This window comes from Lissotriton vulgaris, chromosome 5, assembly GCF_964263255.1.
Source record: "Lissotriton vulgaris chromosome 5, aLisVul1.2, whole genome shotgun sequence".
Lineage (NCBI taxonomy): Eukaryota > Metazoa > Chordata > Amphibia > Caudata > Salamandridae > Lissotriton > Lissotriton vulgaris.
In genome coordinates this window covers 35,923,560-35,931,623 of record NC_141693.1, presented here as the reverse complement: position 1 = coordinate 35,931,623, position 8,064 = coordinate 35,923,560, and positions in this window count along the sequence as shown.

Below are 8,064 nucleotides of genomic sequence, written 5' to 3'. Positions count from 1 at the left end.
GCATAGTACCTAGCAATAGGGAAAAGAGTTTTGATACAAAACACCTTGGTAAGATAGTGCCCCCCTTTAAACAAGGGGATGACATCCACAAATGGATTACTGCTTTGGAGAGGGCCTGCACTGTGCAAGGTGTTCCCCAGAGTCAGTGGGCACCTATCTTGTGGCTCTCCTTTCAAGGTAAAGGTAGAGACAAGCTCCTCACCACAAGGGTAGAGGATGCTAACAATTACAAAATCTTGAAGAATACACTGGTTGAAGGGTTTGGCCTAACCACTGAGCAGTACAGGGTGCTGTTCAGGGATACCCAGAAAACTCAGTCTCAAGATTGGTCTGACTTTGTCGATTGTGCCACTAAGGCTTTTGAGGGCTGGTTGCTGGGCAGTAAGGTTACTGATTATAAAGGATTGTATAATTTGATGATGAGAGAACAAATTTTAAACAATTGTCAGAACCAGTTGTTGCATCAGCATCTTGTTGACTCAGATCTGACCTCTCCCCAAGAATTGGGAAAGAAGGCAGACAGATGGGTTAGAACAAGAGTTAAACAGAACCAGGGCCAGAATCAAGGTGGTCAGAAGAAAGCAGACCAGAAGGGTAAAGATTCTAAAAGGGAACAAAATGACCAGAAGTCTTCGACAGGTCCCCAACAACCCAAAGAGGGTGGGGGTCAGGCTCCCCAAAAGAAGAAAGAAGGCCACTCTAAAAGGTGGTGCCAATACTGCAAAAGTAAAACTCACTGGTTTAGTGAGTGCACCAAGAAAGGAGGAGGGCAGACTCCTGCCACTGCAGCCCCTAAGGCACATGTGCCCCCTAGTACAGCCAGCAATGGTAGTGCACCTCCCAAGGGTTTAGTAGGGTTAACCCTGGGTTCTGAGGGGTGTGACAACTTAGTTGGTACACTCACTCAGGCTGTCCTTGTCAGTACAGGGGATATGGATATGTCCCCTGACATAAGTCCCAATACTTTGGGCAAATACAGACAGACACCTTTCATAAATGGAAAAATGGCTCAGGCCTATAGGGACACTTGTGCCAGTGTCACCATGGTGACACCTAACTTTGTGGACCCTGGACAGATCATGCCAGGTACAGATTTCCTGGTGACCAATGCAAGCAATGTCACTACCAGTCACAGTATGGCAATTGTAGCTTTCTCCTGGGGAGGGGTAACTGGCCAAAAGAAGGTTGTAGTTAGTTCAGACCTCCCAGTGGATTGTTTGTTGGGCAATGATTTGGAGTCATCACAATGGTCAGAAGTGGAGCACCGGACTCACATGGAAATGTTAGGCTTGCCAGCACATGTGTTCGCTGTGACCAGGTCACAGGTCAGGAAATGCCCCACTGAACAGGTGCTGGATCCTGGAACAATGGACCAGACACCTTCCAAGAAAAAGAGCAGCAGGGTTAAGGCTGTGCCTTCCCCCTTGCCCCAGGTTGAGGATCAAGTCTCAGAGGAGGCTGACCTACAGGAATTGAGGGAAACTGAGGCCAGAGAGTTTGAACTTGATCAAGTTGAATTCTTGGGTTCAGGGGGACCCTCAAGGGAAGACCTGGGGAAGGACCAGTTAAGCTGCCCTTCTCTTGAACCCCTCAGACAGCAGGCTGCTGCTGAGGCTGCTGGGAACGCCACAGGTACCCACAAGGTATACTGGGAAGATGGACTCCTGTACACTGAGTCAAGAGACCCCAAGCCTGGCATGACCAGGAGGCTGGTTGTACCCTTGTCTCAGAGAGGTTTCCTACTTACCTTGGCCCATGAGATTCCCTTAGCAGGTCACTTAGGCCAGACAAAGACTTGGGACAGGCTTGTCTCACACTTTCACTGGCCTCACATGAATGAGGATACCAAGGAGTTTTGTCGCTCCTGTGTCACTTGCCAAGCCAGTGGTAAGTCAGGTGGCACAACAAAGGCCCCCCTTATACCAATGCCTGTGGTGGGGGTGCCCTTTGAAAGAGTGGGGATTGACATTGTTGGTCCAATGGAACCCCAGACAGCATCAGGGCACAAGTTTATACTCGTGGTAGTGGATCATGCCACCAGGTATCCTGAAGCTATTCCACTTAGGACCACCACAGCACCTGTGGTGGCAAGGGCCCTAGTTGGAGTGTTCTCCAGAGTGGGCTTCCCTAAGGAGGTTGTCTCTGACAGAGGTGCAAACTTCATGTCAAGCTACTTAACTGCTATGTGGAAGGAATGTGGTGTCAACTACAAATTCACTACACCCTATCATCCACAATGCAATGGGCTTGTTGAAAGGTTCAACAGGACCCTAAAAGGGATGATTCATGGACTACCTGAAAAGCTCAGGCGTAGATGGGATGTCCTGATTCCCTGCCTTCTGTTTGCTTACAGAGAGGTCCGACAAAAGGGGGTTGGCTACAGCCCTTTTGAACTTTTGTATGGGCATCCTGTGAGAGGCCCCCTGTGTTTGGTGAAGGAAGGATGGGAGAGACCTCTCAAAAAGCCTGCAACCAACATAGTGGACTATGTACTTGGTCTCCGCTCCCGGATGGCTGAGTATATGGAGAAGGCATCAGAAAACCTTAAGGCCAGTCAAGAACTTCAAAAAGCTTGGCATGACCAAAAGGCTGTCCTGATTGTTTATCAGCCTGGACAGAAGGTGTGGGTGTTGGAGCCAGTGGCCCCAGCAGCACTCAAAGACAAATGGTCTGGGACCCACACAATTCTTGAGCAAAAGGGAGAGGTCACCTACCTGGTGGACCTTGGAACTCCCAGGAGCCCCCACAGGGTGCTCCATGTCAACAGGCTCAAAGCATATGTCGACAGGAAGGACATGAGCTTGCTCATGGCCATAGATGAGGGACAGGAGGAAGAGAGTGACCCTCTCTCAGACCTGCTCACTCAGAATCCTGGTGATGGGTCAGTAGATGGTGTTGTCTTTTGTGGCAGCCTCTCTGAGCATCAACAGAAAGACTGTAAACAGGTTCTTCAGTCTTTCAGACATATGTTTTCTCTGACACCCAGTCAGACCAATTGGTGTACCCATGAGGTTGACACTGGTGACAGTCTGCCAGTTAAGAGTAAAATCTACAGGCAGCCTGATCATGTTAGAGACTGCATGAAAACTGAAGTGCAGAAAATGTTGGAGTTGGGAGTCATTGAACCCTCAGATAGCCCTTGGGCTAGTCCAGTAGTTCTAGTGCCAAAGCCTCACACCCAGGGTGGTAAGAGAGAGATGAGTTTTTGCGTAGACTACAGGGGTCTCAATGCAGTCACTAAGACTGATACCCACCCAATTCCAAGAGCAGATGAGCTGATAGATAGATTGGCTTCTGCCAACTACTTAAGCACATTTGACTTAACAGCTGGGTATTGGCAAATCAGGTTAGCTGAGGATGCCAAGCCCAAGACAGCATTTTCAACCCCTGGTGGGCATTATCAATTTGTGGTAATGCCCTTTGGTCTGAAAAATGCACCTGCCACCTTCCAAAGGTTGGTGAATCAAGTCCTTACTGGGCTGGATGACTTCTGTGCAGCATATCTAGATGATATTGCTGTCTTTAGCTCCACCTGGGAGGATCACCTGGTCCACCTGAGGAAAGTGTTAGAGGCTCTGCAAGCAGCAGGCCTCACTATCAAGGCCACCAAGTGCCAGATAGGGCAGACACAGGTTGTATACCTGGGCCACCTTGTAGGTGGAGGCCAGGTTCAGCCACTGGAGAGCAAAATACAGTCAATCAGGGACTGGGCTCCTCCAACCACCCAGACTCAGGTTCGAGCTTTCTTGGGCCTGACTGGATACTACAGAAAGTTTGTCAGGAACTATGGTTCCATTGTGACACCATTAAATGAACTGACAAGTAAGAAAATGCCAAAAAAGGTTCAGTGGACAGCAGGCTGTCAAAAAGCATTCGATCACCTAAAGCAGGCCATGTGCACAGCACCTATCCTTAAGAGTCCAGACTACCCCAAACCATTCATTGTCCAAACTGCTTAGGTGGTCCATTTCCCTACAGGGGATGGACTTTACAGTGGAACATAGACCTGGTACTGATCATGGCAATGCCGATGGGCTCTCCAGATATTTCCACTTAGAACAAGAAGACTCACCTGGTCAAGGTTAGCTTATTGTCCCAAAGTTTGGGGGGGGTCATGTAGGAGAGTAGGGTCTGCAATCCTATGATCACCCAGATTTTTTGCTTTTGTTTCACTGGTTTACGACTTTCTCTGGCTGTGGGCCTGCCAATCAGACCCACAGCCTGGCTGTTCTCTTTCTAAATTACGACATGTACCCTAGGTGCATTTACCAATTGGTACTGGGCCACCTTATCAGACCCTGTAACTCAGGGCATAGGTGTACCCAGGGCTGCCAGGGGCTGCAGCATGTATTATGCCACCCCTGGCTGGCCTCCTAAATTTGACACAACTGGCTGCATGACAGCTGGGGCAAAGTCGTGTAACCACACTTTGCTGTAGGTGTAGTATACCTATACCTAACCCTAAAATGGACACACAGATTCCTATCAGTCACTCCTATGGCAGGCCTTGACAATCCTGAAGGCAGAGTGCGTGGAATCGTGTGAGATGGTGCTCTGGCATGAGCTGAGCCCGTCTGCAGCTTGCGGAACCAAGTCCTAATAGCTGTTCCATGATATCGCATACCATATACTCTTAAGTGCATTATAATCCTCGCGGTTAAATGCTAACTTTGGTATTGCTTTATCAAAACATGTCGAGTAAGGTGTCATACGAATTGGAATACTAACCCCTCGCCAATTCTGGCAACGGGGTTAGCATTCCACCCTTCTAGAGGGGCACGACATGTATGTAACTGTGAACCCCGGTTAAAGTTAACTGAAGCCTCAGCTCCACAAAATGGATGCTGCCACCACAGACACGAGTCTGACCTCCTGCTGCTGGGAGTCCTTCCAGCGAGGGAGGCCTGGACAAAGGGTTTCCTGTCCGGGGCGGTGCTAGCACCGTCCCAGACATGGTTTTGTGTATCCTGGGTAGGCAGGGCTTTTCAGGAAGGTGACTGCTGAGTGGCACCCCGGTGCTCACTACGCATAGGCCGGTCAGAACCAGTTCCAGGGGCACACCAGCCCCTGGCCTGGGGAAAGTCCGGCATGGCTGAGGGGTGTAACCACCCCCCACCTAGTCCCACCCATAGGCAGGACCTAGTCACCGGGTCAGCCCCCTTTTTTAGTATAAAGATGGGAGCGGGCCCCCTGTTCAAATTAGATCATCTTTGGAATCAAGACACGACTTTCTTCGAAAGGACTTCACGATTTCTTCATCAAGATTCTCCCTTGTGGCTAAGGAGTAGTCACCCTGCATCCGCAGGCACCATCCTAAAGAACACTGCGGTCTGCTGCAAGTCCTTCATCACGAATCCGACGACCCAGCCCGACGAGACCCGGCTTCCCTGGCACCTCTGACCTCTACTCACCTCTACAGCCAAGCTGAGAACCGTGAGTGCGACGAGACCTTGAGGGACCGACGATCGCCAAGACTGCACGACATCTTTACTGCAATCCCACCGTGTCCTCCACGGGTGAGTGCTTTGGGGTCCGAGAAGCCCCGACCCTGCGCAGCTCCAGCACCCAAGGTCAGCCTCCCTGCATCTCCACGATCTGCGTGGGGCCCTTCTGCTGTTTGCTGTGCACCGCGTTGTTTGGCTACTAGCCGGCTGGCTTGTGGCCTTCTGAACGACGCCCGACGACATCACTGCTGCTGGTCTGGTTGCTCCAGACTGGCCCTTGCTTCCTTCTTGAAGAGAGGCACCCCGGACCCTCCTGGTCCACTCCAGACGCCATTTTAGGTCCACCGCGTGGGCTTGAATTTGCCAAGGCTTTGTTGCCCAATCCTGGGTCCAGCGACGCCGACAGCTTCTATCTTCATGGGACAGCTCGATCCTCCTTCCTGGTTGCCGACAACGCCTCCTTGTCCGTGAGATCTCCGAGCCCAGCGTCACCCACACGCCTTGTCGAGGTGGCTACCATCCGGTGCCCTCCTGGTGCCCACTGACTACTGGCTAGTAGTCTCGAACTTGGTCCCCTCTGCTTTCAGGTGTCATCTTCCATCGATCCAGGCTTGGATCCACCGAACTTTCTTCACTGGTCGCCTGCCAGCAACTTCTTTCTTCCAGGCTCCTGGTCCGTCAACGAGGATTCCCGACGTCTTTTGAGTCCTATGCAGCTGCAGCCCCTGGGCTAGGTAACTTCGGCATTTCGGTGCCCCAGCATAGCCTCACTATCCAAGGGTCAGAATCTACTTTCGTTTTCCTCCTACCAGGTCGGGTTTGCCCGAGAACACTAACTTTGCAATTTCTAGCTACCATAGACTTTGTCCCGCATCTCGCGTGAGAGTGCACACACTGCACCCGAGTCCCCTGGGTCTCCTAGAAGTAATCTAACGATTCTATAGTCAAGTCCTAGCGATTCCAAAGGCTATTAGTACTGTACTTACCTGCTAGTAATTTCGCATTCCACTTTTCAAGTATATGGTTTTCCGTGCCCCTCGGGCATTTGTATATACTGTGCTAACTTAAGTATTTTTGTAAGAGTTTTGGTTTGTGCTTAGTACCCTGTCCTCATAAAGAGTACAGGGCTGTTGTGATCTTTAATAAATAACTGTTTATTTTCATAACACTTGTGTGGTGTCCTTTCACTTGGTGTTCAAGGGGTATATGTGGTATAACAGCTGGCTTAACACGCCCTCTCGAGTCTTTAGCCTTAGACTGCTCGTATCCACGCTACTAGGATAGCTGGTCTATAAGGTTGACTTACAACCAATCATCAATAGGGGTTGCTGGACTGATACATAGTGTTCACTAGAATAGTGACCACTGCATATCAGGCCACCTTCTCACAGGTAGCACAAATAAAGGTCGACAATATCCTATGAGGGAGGTTCCACCAATATGGCGCGAAGCCGTTCAAGCTGACGCAGTGAATGGTATTGCAGCCGCTCCAGCGCAATTCCAGAGAGTGTGGATACACATTCCGTGGAAGCGAGCTGAAGTTTTAGCAGTAAAACAGGCCTTGCCAGATCCGCGTAAAAATCCTGCCGGATATTACAAAGAGTTGGCTCAGACGGTTGAAGCTTGTGTGATGAATCTAGCGGACATTGATATGCTATTTGGTAATGTAGTACCGCAACCAATTTGGGCTAAAATTCGTAGAGAAAATTATCCAGTTGCTCTAGGTGGTGATTGGGCAGCTATAATTGGTCAACAAATTGGGGGTTCTAAACCTGAACCTTTAATTGCTAATTTACCCGGTAGAATAATCGATTTAATGAAAACCCTGATGCCAGCATTGCGCGTTAACTGGGACAAGTTGTCCGCATGCAGGCAGAAGAAAGACGAAAGCGTCTCCGACTTTTTCACCAGGTTCGAGGAAACTTTCGTAGATCACAGTGGTCAGGATATGAGCACGGAAGGAGGCCAGAGATTATTTGTTGATAAATTTGTACACAATCTGTTACCAGAGCTCAGTAATAAATTAAAGAATTCTGAAAGTGCGTGGGCTGTCTCTACGACTGCACAGATACTTGCAACTGCTCAGTACTATGAAAATAGGGATAATGACGAGAAGGAAAAGTCAGATAAGAAAACGAAAGATTTAAAAACCAAAGTCCTTTTGCAACAAGCATATCCGCCTCGCACGAATCAGACTAATACACAGCAAGGGCCATATCAGAGGACCGACTATGGTTCTCAGAGACCGCAGTACCAATGGAATCAGTGCGCTTATTGCAAAAAGGAAGGTCATTACTGTAGGAAGGTACATCCTGACTATGGTTGCCCCCAACTTTTTGCCCTGTGTTTTAGCTGGTTTTGGACATAGTCGACCTGGGACCCTGCCAATCAGGACCCCAGGCCTACTGCTCTCTCTTTAAAATGGATTCCATGTACCCTAGGTACATTTCCAATTGGTACTGGGCCACCCTATCAGACCCCGTAACTCAGGGCATGGGTGTACCCAGGGCTGCCAGGGGCTGCAGCATGTATTATGCCACCCCTGGCTGGCCTCCTAAATTTGACACAACTGGCTGCATGACAGCTGGGGCAAAGTCGTGTAATCACCCTTTGCTGTAGG